The sequence below is a fragment of the Cebus imitator genome, unplaced genomic scaffold, assembly GCF_001604975.1.
Source record: "Cebus imitator isolate Cc_AM_T3 unplaced genomic scaffold, Cebus_imitator-1.0 Scaffold36, whole genome shotgun sequence".
Lineage (NCBI taxonomy): Eukaryota > Metazoa > Chordata > Mammalia > Primates > Cebidae > Cebus > Cebus imitator.
The window spans coordinates 5,899,318-5,910,557 of record NW_016107351.1 but is presented as its reverse complement, the minus strand read 5'-3'; the positions used below and the strand labels follow the sequence as shown (position 1 = coordinate 5,910,557).

The 11,240-nt window shown below is 52.0% G+C and overlaps 1 protein-coding gene and 1 pseudogene across 1 annotated transcript in view; both read left to right on the top strand.

Moving 5' to 3' along the window:
* Window positions 1-11,240, top strand: part of SEPTIN9 (septin 9) — a 211,982-nt gene that overhangs the window by 3,837 nt on the left and 196,905 nt on the right. The gene's annotated exons all lie outside the window — the stretch shown is intronic.
* On the top strand, window positions 5,256-6,369 carry LOC108301556 (annotated as a pseudogene).

The window sequence follows — 11,240 nt, the reverse complement described above, 5'->3', positions numbered from 1 at the left end:
TGCCCAGCTAATTTTTTGTAGTTTTAGTAGAGACGGGGTTTCACCATGTTGACCAGGATATCTCGATCTCTTGACCTCGTGATCCACCCGCCTTGGCCTCCCAAAGTGCTGGGATTACAGGCTTGAGCCACCGCGCCCGGCCAATTTTTGTATTTTTAGTAGAGACGGGATTTCACCATACTGGCCAGGCTGGTCTCGAACTCCTGACCTCAGGTGATCCACCCGCCTCTGCCTCCCAAAGTGCTGGGATTACAGACATGAGCCACCGTGCCCGGCCAGTCTGGACTTTATTTGTGGCTTTCAGGAGATTCCTGAAGGGGCCCCAGGCAAGATTAAAAAGCTCTACGCTGTTGTGACTTCTAAGTCCGGGGCAGGGAGGGCGGCTGCGCCCTCAGAGGAAGCAGCTTCTGCTGTGATTCAGTGTGCTGGCTTGCCATGGTGGACGGGATCACCCCCACCCAGCGCCCCGGGAGCTGGCTTACAGGAAGGGCCCGGAATTGCACCCTCACAGAACACTTCCCCAGTCAGCTCACCCTGGGGACAGGCGAGCGTGGGAAGGGCAAGGCACAGCGTTTCTTCCTCTTCTCCCCCAACCCTATCTCCACCTCTTCACGCTGCCTCTTGTCTCCTCACGTCCAGGCTTGTCTGCTCTGACACATTCAGGGGACCTGGGCTGGAGAGAAAAAGCCACCTCCTGCAGTTAGTCTGTGGCTCTGTCCAACTCTGTCCCCCTCGGTGGCCTCCCAGTTGTGAGCCAGCCGGCTGAGCCTGAGTCCTGGCCAGCCCTCTCCCTAGCCTCTTGCAGACGTAGGAAGGCATGCCCAGGGAGGGGCGCCTGCCCTGCCCCTCACGCCAGACCGCAGGTACTTGGCAGGTACTTGCCCCTCAGATCTCCCCGGCCTGCCCAGAGGGGTTCTGATAGCCGAGGGCAATGCCCCTGGCAGCAGTGCGTTGAGTTTGCAACAGTCCACTTTCTTCCCAGGACCACCCCCACAAGTGTGACCAGCTCAAGCCAGGACAGGTGCAGACAGGTGCAGGACAGGGGGACAGGGGGTTGCCACTTAGGGGCAGCGGTCTGGAGTTCAGGTGCAAGTGACATGGGGGCCAACCCTCTGCCTGGAGGTCCCAGGTGGGTGTTTGCAGAGGACGTCTCAGGACCCATGGAAGGAGGCACTCCCCACCCCCTACCTGGTCCTTGGCCTGCCCTCCTCTGACACCCCTGCCCATCCCAGGCAGCCCTGACAGCACCATGTGGCTGGGACCTAGAGGTGGCCCCTATTTCCGCCCTGGTGTTTGTCCTCAAGCAGTGCTGCGTGGGCTCCAAAGTTTGCTTAAGATGGACCCGATAAGGAAGGTTCAGCACACACCAGTGCAGGCCCGGCCTGGGGGCAATGATGGAAGTTCCTGGCAGATCCAGCTGACTTAAGGGTAGGAGAGGCTCCAGAGAGAGGCTCCAGGCCCTAGGGGTGTGCACCTTTGGGGTGAGGAGGGAGGTGCCGCGCTCTGTTTGTTGCAGCTATTACCTTGGAAACCTCCCAGCTCCGGGCTGTTGCCAGGGATTTATGGGGATCGGTGGGTGCCAATGCCTGGGTGAAGTCCTTAGGGCTTGTACACAGCACACTGCGCCGTGGCCCCACTGTACTAAGTGGCTCAGTCTGTAGGAGAGCCCTCAGCTAGGCAGGTCACGTGATCTGGTATCGGTGACCAAGGGGAGTCAGTCATGGTGGGTGGAGGGCCCTGGCAGGGAGCCATTGTGGTGCCAGGCATGGGGATCACGTGGCACCGGCCTGTCGGTGCCAAGCTTCTGTGGGAGCAGTGTCGTGACCCCATGGCCGATGGGCTGGTCACCCCTACCCCTTTCCTTCATGCGACATTTGTCCCCCGGGCTGGGAACTTTGCCAGGAAGCCCAGCATTGGCCTGCTCTACTGGAGCGGCCCTGCTGAGCTGTGAGCTGCCGTCTCCCTGAGGTTCCTGGCCCGTTTCAGCCCTCCATGTGGACTCAGTCATTTGTTCCAGAAGTGTCTACGGGGCGCTGCTGAGCGTCAAGCTCTGTTTGCCTCCTCTGCTGCACCCCGGAGTCTCAGCACCAGCTCTGCAGGGTGGCCTGGCCTTGGGTGTCCAGGATAGAGCGTGGCACTCTCTGCTCCCAGCCCCATTTCTCTCTGCCTTATCTCCCTGACCCCACCCTGGGCCCAGGTCCATTTGCAGCCCCTGGGAAGGGGGACATTGAGCTGTTGCCAGCAGAGGAGGGGCGGCTCCGGGGCACTGCTTGCCAGTGGCTTCTTGGCAGCTCTGCGACAGCCGAGCTTTGTTTCCAGCCTAATCTGACCTGGTTCTCCAAAGCGTGACTGTTGGCAGCCTGAAAACCTCCAGGACAGGAAATGGGAGAGGCACAGGGAATGTAATATGATCCCCGCTTCAGGTCGCTGGGCGGCCCTTGCCCAGGTTGCGCCCTCTCTCTGGCAGGAACCCAAGTTGCTGGTCATCCTCAGAGCGGTGTTGGCCCGGGGCCTTCAGTGGCCCTTTGTGTCTGGGTGAGAGGAACCCTGGGTGGTCACTCCGCCCTGAGTGTGTGGGTCTCCAGAAGTGCTGGGTTAGGGGACGTGAAGGGCCAGAAAGTCCCCTCTGGAGCATCGGACCCACTTGCTGACTCTTACCCCATGCTGGCCTTGGGATTCAGAGGAGGGGTCTAGGTGGGAGCGCCATCCTTTTTCAGTGGGGATGTGGCTTCAGACTGTCCGGTGGGTGCGTTGCTCTCTTTCTGGCTCCTAGAAAGGCCTGGTTCCTCCCAGGCTGCTTCAAGGGCCTGTGATGAGACCTAGGCCGTGGCCGGGGCCCTCTGCTTTCCCCAGCACCGCACCTGGGGACCAGGGTTGGGTCCCAGAAGCCGAGGAGGTCCCTGAATGCCGTGCCTCAGCCCCTGTCCTGGCAGTGCCAGGCGTGTTTGGGAGCCGCAGCGTTGCCTGCCCAGGTTTGCGATGGGCCCCGGTGAGCGTGGTTACCAGGAAGGGCTGGGCAGAGCAGCTGGGCAGAGCAGTCAGGCAGGCCGACCTGGGGCTCATGCTACACATCAATCCGAACCTCATCCCGTGCCCAGGGTCCTTTCACAGCCTTCCCAGGACCCAGTGCTCCTGTTTCTATCCCGAATCAGATCCCAGCTGGGAAATAATGCCCATGCAACCCAAGCCACTCGGAAGTGGGTCACATCCAACCCCCGCCATCTTCCAGCCTGTTCAGGACTTGACTATCTCAACCCGGAGGGATCAGGAGGGTTGCTTGCAAAACCCACTAACAATGGGGGACTTTGGCTCTGTAGCCACAGGGTCTACAGAGGTGTTGGGCTGTCGGGTTTCCTGGGAGGTGAGCCGGTGGTGTAGACACCGTGGAGGCATGGGTAGTAGAACAGCTGCAAGTGTACAAGGAGGCTGGCATCATGGTGTGGAGAGGAGGTGGTGGCGGATTTCTCACCAACATTGGCATCATGCTGCCTCCAGCATCAGAGACCCAAGGTGTGGCTGACCTCGGCTGGGGCTGGGGCTGGGGCTGCTGGGGCAATGAGTCATTGGATAGCAGAGGCTTCCTGGTGCCCGGGGGTTAACGCTTTAACTGCCAGGCCTTTGCATTTTGCTTTTTTTTTTTTTTTTAATTTGAGACAGAATCTTGATCTGTCGCCCAGGCCGGAGTGCAGTGGCTCAGTCTCGGCAGGTCACTGCAATCTCTGCCTCTTGGGTTCAAGCAATTCTCCTGCCTCAGCCTCCCAAGTAGCTGGGATTATAGGCACGCGCCACCACGCCCAGCTAATTTTTGTATTTTTAGTAGAGAGGGGCTTTCTCCGTGTTGGCCAGGCTGGTTTCAAACTCCTGACCTCGGGTGATCCACCCGCCTGGGCCTCCCAAAGTGCTGGGATTACAGACATGAGCCACTGCACCTGGCCTGCATTATGCTTTTGTAAAATTATTATTATTATTTTATTTATTTTTTAAGGAAAGCAATCTAAACTATAGGCTGTATCTCTTCTTTCTCTTTTGCTTTTGTCAGTTTTCTGTTTTGCTTATTGCCAACAAACATGAACAGGAAATTGAAAGGAAACTTCGATACTTATTGGCTGTAGCATTTTTATTTATTTATTTATTTTTGAGACAGACTCTTCTTACTCTGTCGCCCAGGCTGGAGTGCGGTGGTGCGATCTTGGCTCACTGCAACCTCTTCCTCCAGAGTACAAGTGATTCTCCTGCTTTTGCCTCCTGAGTAGCTGGGATTACAGGCACGTGCCACCAAGCCCGGCTAATTGTTTTGTATTTTTAATAGAGACGGGGTTTCACATGTTGGCCAGGCTGGTCTTGAACTCTTGGCCTCAGGTGACACACTCGCCTCAGCCTCCCAGAGTGGTGGGATTACAGGCCTGAGCCACCAGGCCCAGCCACGGTCAGCGTTTTTGATCACTGGCCACCCTCCACGTGATCCGTGATTTTCCCCTTGGCTCACTGGTCCTGCCCCTGTTCATCTGCTCACCTTTCTCATGGGTGTGGTTTGTTCATGGGGTTTGTAATTCGGTCTAACCAGGAAATGGAAACCGCTTGAACATTTATTTAAAAAAATTTTTTTTCTTTTTCAAGACAAGGTCTCACTGTGTCTCCTTGGCTGAAGTGCAGTGGTGCGATCATGGCTTGTTGCAGCCTCAAACTCCTGGGCTCAAGTGATCCTCCCTTCTTAGCCTCCCAAGTAGCTGGGACTACAGGTGCATACTATATGCCTGCCTAGTTTGTTTTTATTTTGTAGAGACAGGGTCTTGCTTTGTTGCCCAGGCTGCTCCCGAACTCCTGACCTCAATCAATCCTCCTGACTCAGCCTCCCAAAGTACTACAGCTACAGGCACGTGCCACCATGCCCTGCTAATTTTTGTATTTTTTTTTTTTTTTTTTTTGGTAAAGACAGGGTCTTAGGCCAGGCGCGGTGGCTTTCACCTGTAATCCCAGCACTTTGGGAGGCCAAGGTGGGTGGATCACAAGGTCAGGAATTTGAGAACAGCTTAACCAACATGGTGAAACCCCATCTCTACTAAAAATACAAAAAATTAGCTGGGTGTGGTAGCAGGCACCTGTAATCCTAGCCACTCAGGAGGCTGAGGGAGGAGAATTGCTTGAACCTAGGAGGCAGAGGTTGCAGTGAGCCAAGATTACGCCATTGCACTCCAGCCTGGGCAATAAGAGCGAGACTCTGAACTTGAGTCGGAAGAGGCGAGTCTGGTCTCAGAATGGAGGGCCATGACCCAAAGGAGCCTGAGCAGTTGAGAAAACTGGTTATTGGTGGTCTGAGCTTTGAAACTACAGATGATAGTTTAAGAGAACATTTTGAGAAATGGGGCACACTTACAGATCGTGTGGTAATGAGAGATCCCCAAACCAAACGTCCTAGGAGCTTTGGTTTTGTGACCTATTCTTGTGTTGAAAAGGTGGATGCAGCAATGTGTGCTCGACCACACAAGGCTGATGGGCATGTAGTGGAACCAAAGACAGCTGTTTCTAGAGAGGATTCTATAAAGCCTGGCGCCCATCTAGCAGTGAAGAAAATTTTTGTTGGAGGTATTAAAGAAGATATGGAAGAGTATAATTTGAGAGACTACTTTGAAAAGCATGGCAAGATTGAAACCATAGAAGTTATGGAAGATAGGCAGAGTGGAAAAAAGAGGATTTGCTTCTGTAACTTTCGATGATCGTGATACAGTTGATAAAATTGTTGATCAGACATACCACACTATTAATGGGCATGATTGTGAAGTGAAAAAGGCCCTTTCTAAACAAGAGATGTGGTCTGCTGGATCCCAGAGAGGTCGTGGAGGTGGATCTGGCAATTTTATGGGTCGTAGAGGAAACTGTGGCCGTGGTGGAAACTTTGGTGGAAGTGGAGGTTGTGGTGGTGGAGGTGGTGGCAGCAGAGGTGGTTATGGAGGAGGCGATGGTGGATACGGTGGATTTGGTGATGGTGGTAACTATGGCGGGGGTCCTGGTTATAGTAGTAGAGGGGGCTATGGTGGTGGCGGGCCAGGATATGGAAACCAAGGGGGTGGATGTGGTGGCGGTGGTGGAGGATATGATGGTTACAATGAGGGAGGAGATTTTGGCGGTGGGAACTACGGTGGTGGGAACTGTAATGATTTTGGAAATTATAGTGGACAACAGCAATCAAATTATGGACCCATGAAAGGGGGCAGTTTTGGTGGAAGAAGCTCGGGCAGTCCCTATGGTGGTGGTTATGGATCTGGTGGTGGAAGTGGTGGATATGGTGCAGAAGGCTCTAAAAACAGCAGACAAGGGTTACAGTTCTTAGCAGGGGAGAGAGCGAGGGGCTGTCAGGAAAGCTGCAGGTGACTTTGAGACAAGTCGTCCCAAATGCATCAGAGGAACTGTCAAAACCTGCCACAGAAGGAGCGATGATCCATGCTCAGAAGAGTTACTGCAGCTTGAACAGGAAACCCTTCTTGTTCGGGACTGCCGTAGCCACAGTTTGTGAAAAGAGCAGCTATTGATTAATGCAATGTGGTGTCAATTAGATGTACATTCCTGAGGTCTTTTATCTGTTGTAGCTTTTTCTTTTCATTACATCAGGTATATTGCCCTGTAAACTGTGGTAGTGGTACCAGGAATAAAAACTTAAGGAATTTTTAACTTTTCAAAAAAAAAAAAAAAAAAAAAAAGACGGGGTCTTACTACGTTGCCCAGGCTGGTCGTGTACTCCTGGGCTCATGTGATCCTCCTGCCTGGGCCTACTAAAGTGCCGGGGTTACAGGTGGGAGCCACAGTGCCTGGTCCACTGGAGCATTTAGAACAAAAGGACCTAAAGGCACAGAACTTCTTATACAGATGATCGGAGTGGTGAAGGCCAGATAGGGAACAGAGGGGCAATCAGCAGGAAATCAAAGTCGTGTAGGCTTATACAGCTCTCTAAAGGTATAGATGCAATAATTCATTTAGAATGAGAAAATAACAATAAATTATAAATTACAAGCAGCTGTTAAATATCACAGACATCACTAAATGCGGAAGTGCATCAGTCAGCTACCAGTCACAGCTCCAAAGTAATATTTCTTCCACATTTGGACATTACTTCTTCAATATGATGACTTTGTAATATCGTTTTCTACTTTGAGAATAGAAAACCACTCAGGCTGGATGTAGTGGCTCATGCCTGTAGTCCCAGCACTTTGGGAAGCTGAGGCAGGTGGATCACTTTAAGCCAGGAGTTCAAGTTCAGTCTGGGCAGCATGGTGAAACCTTGTCTCTACTGAAAATACAAAAATTAGCAGGGCATGGTGGCACACACCTGTAGTCCCAGTTACTCAGGAGGCTGAGGTAGGAGGATCGCTTGAGCCCAGGAGGTCGAGGCTACAGTGAGCCATGACCATGCTGCTGCACTCTAGCCTGAGTGAGAGAGCGAGACCCTGTCTCATGAAGGAAGGAAGGAAGGAAGGAAAGAAAGAAAGAAAGAAAGAAAGAAAGGAAGGAAAGAAAGGAAAGAAAGGAAAGAAAGGAAAGAAAGGAAAGAAAGAAAGAAAGAAAGAAAGAAAGAAAGAAAGAAAGGAAGGAAAGAAAGGAAAGAAAGGAAAGAAAGGAAAGAAAGGAAAGAAAGAAAGAAAGAAAGGAAGGAAAGAAAGGAAAGAAAGGAAAGAAAGGAAAGAAAGAAAGAAAAGAAAAAAGAAAGAAAGGAAGGAAAGAAAGGAAAGAAAGGAAAGAAAGAAAGAAAAAAGGCCGGGCGTGGTGGCTCACGCCTGTAATTCCAGCACTTTGGGAGGCTGAGAAGGGTAGATCACTTGAGGTCAGGAGTTTGAGACCAGCCTGGTCAACATGGTGAAACCCCATCTCTACCAAAAATATAAAAAATTAGCCAGGTGTGGTGGCACGCACCTGTAATCCCAGCTACTTGGGAGGCTGAGGCAGGAGAATGGCTTGAACCCAGGAGGCAGAGGTTGCAGTGAATCAAGATCCAGCTTATGCGACAGAGCAAGACTCCATCTCAAAAAAATAAAAATAAAAATTAAAAAAGCTCATTAATCTCCCTTGCTGATCCAATTTCGTTTTTATTTTTGGTATTGGGGATGTGCACAAAAGTGGCAGTTGATGTGGAGTTGGTGGTGCGGCTACAATTTTTTTTGTTGGAGAAATACAGGAATTCTGGTAAATCCTATTTTTTTAATGTGATTCCCATCAAGAAAGAAGTAGGGAACTGGGGGTTATTTCTAATTGCATATGAGGCATTTGTGCATGTATTTCTGAGCAGAGAGACTTTTCTATTTTGACACTGAAGGAACTGAACCCTTTGCTTACAGCCTCGCCTCTGGTGATGGGAGTAATTTTCCACTGGACCCGAGCACTTCAAATCTCTCCTGTCTCCACTGCGCACATTTTTCCGGCGCCAGGCACCGCAGGACATGTTCGTGTCTTGTGATTTTTGATTCTGCGTGGTAGGTGGAATTGGAACGGTGAGCGGAGCTAGTATTCCTGGAATCCGTTTCCGCACCGGGATGGCGAGCAATAACTGAACTATACATGGAAATAAATGGGAACTACATAAATATAACCCGACTAAAGCCAAACTAAATATCTTTCCAGTTCAACTTCTCCTTAGCAGGAGCCCCCACGTGACAGCAAGCCTCCGTTTCCACCTCACAGGAGAGAAAGTGTGACGGGCAGGAACTCGAGGCTGGAAATGAACAGGGATGGTAATTGTAGGTAAAATATTTTCCATTTTGTAAATGTACAAAGAAATGTTTGACCCGATGGACATGTGGTTAGGGCCCTCCCTTCTCAGTGCGTGGAGAGGGACTCGTGCAGGCAGGGAAGGGGTTCTTAGCATTGTGAGGGCCACCTGGAGATTGGCAGCAGGGTACCACCACCACCCCTAGGTCCGGGGGTGAGAGGGAGGAAGCCCTGGGACCTGAGTCCAGGGGCCAGAGTCCCCTGCTGGGAGCCCAAACAAAGGTGGGACTCTGGCAGGCGCTGGGGTGACACAAAGGACAAACCCTCCTGCTGGAGAAGCCTTCCAAGGCAGAGGCAGCGGAGAACTCCCCGGCCCTCCGCTGCTCCCACCTCCCAGGCTCCTTCCAAGCCTGTTGTTGGTTGAATCCAGCCCAAAGCCAGCAGGCCTGGGGACCTGGACACTTGAGCCAGCAGAGGGTCAGCATTTCTCCCACACAAAGGAGGGCACGAGAAGGGGGAGGTACATGGGGGCGATCAGGCCAGGACCCGCATAGGATGTGCAAACAGGAGCTCCCCTCTCTTCCCACCCCAAATGGCGTCTGCAGCCAGCCTCACTTCCCCGTTGTCAGCCAGCGAGAGGAACCTGGTTCCCGGCACCAGCCACCCCTCCGTGGAGGCCCCTTTCCTCTCTGGCCTTTGCTTGCAGTCACTGGCGATGCAGTGGACCATGTCTTCTGGGGAGTTGGATCATGAACGTGGTTTCTCGTGTATTATGGACTGAACTATTCCTCCCCCTTGAATTCCTGCGTTGGAGCCCTAACTCCCATTGCAACTGTAATTGAAGAGAGGGCTTTTAGGGAGGTAATTAAGGTTAAATGAAGCCACAGGGCGGGACCCTAATCTCATAGGATTGGTGTCCTTGTAAGAAGAGGAAGAGACACCAGCGATCTCTCTTCCCCACCCCACCCCGTCGCTTGTAAACAGAGGAAAGGTGATCGGAGGACACAGCAAGGAGGTGGTTACAAGCAGGAGGTGGTTACAAGCAGGTGGTTACGCTGGGAACCAGCCCTGACGGCACCTTCATCTGGGACTTTGGGCCTCTCGAACGGAGACATGCATTTCTGTTGTTAAAGTCACTCCCTCCACAGCAATCTGGGTGGCAGCCTGAGCTGACCAAGGCAGCATCTGCATCAGCCAGGGCTCTCCAGAGAGACAGCCAACAGGAGGTGGGTGGATGGATGGATGGGTGCATGGGTGGATGGCTAGACAGACAAGCAGACAGACAGAGAGATAGAGACGGACAGACAGACGGGCAGACAGACAGGCAGACAAATGGATAGAGAGAGAGATAGATGACAGATAGGCAGACAGACAGACACAGACGGGCAGACAGACAGACAAATGGATAGATAGAGAAACAGATAGATGACAGCAGGCAGACAGACAGACAGATGGATGATAGGCCGGGTGCAGTGACTCACACCTGTAATCCCAGCACTTTGGGAGGCCAAGGTGAGCAGATCACTTGAGTTCAGGAGTTTGAGTCCAGCCCGGACAACATGGTGAAACCCTATCTCCATTAAAAAAAAAAATTAGCTGGGCCTCATGGTGTGTGTCTGTAGTCCAGCTACTAGAGAGGCTGAGGCAGAAGAATCGCTTGAACCTGGGAGGTGGAAGTTGCAGTGAGCTGAGATCGTGCCACCGCATTCCAGCCTGGGCAACAAAGTGAGACTCCATCTCAAAAAGAAAAAAAAGGTAGATAGATGATAGATGGATAGCTAGATAAATGATGGATGGATGATAGGTAGATGGATGATAGACAGATAGACAGGCAGACAGATAAAATGATTAGATAGATGATAGACGGACAGATAGACGATAGATGATGGAGGCCGGGCGCGGTGGCTCACGCCTGTAATCCCAGCACTTTGGGAGGCCGAGGCGGGTGGATCACGAGGTCAAGAGATCAAGACCATCTGGTCAACATGGTGAAACCCCGTCTCTACTAAAAATACAAAAATTAGCTGGGCATGGTGGCGCGTGCCTGTAGTCCCAGCTACTCAGGAGCCTGAGGCAGGAGAATTGCTTGAACCCAGGAGGCGGAGGTTGCGGTGAGCCGAGATCGCGCCATTGCACTCCAGCCTGGGTAACAAGAGCGAAACTCCGTCTCGGAAAAAAAAATAATAATAATAAGATAGATGATGGATAGATAGACGGATAGACGGATAGAAATATGATTGATTGATAGATAGGAAGGAATTTATTTCGGGAATTGACTCATGCCATTGTGGAGGCCGAGATGTCCCACAAAAGGCCATCGGTAAGCTAGAGACCCAGGAAAGCCAGTATCGTGGTTCAGTCCAAGACTGGGAAGCTGTTGGTGTTAACTCTTTTTTTTTTTTCTTTGGGACGGAGTTTCGCTCTTGTTACCCAGGCTGGAGTGCAATGGCACAATCTCGGCTCACCGCAACCTCCGCCTCCTGGGTTCAGGCAATTCTCCTGCCTCAGCCTCCTGAGTAGCTGGGATTACAGGCACGCGCCACCAT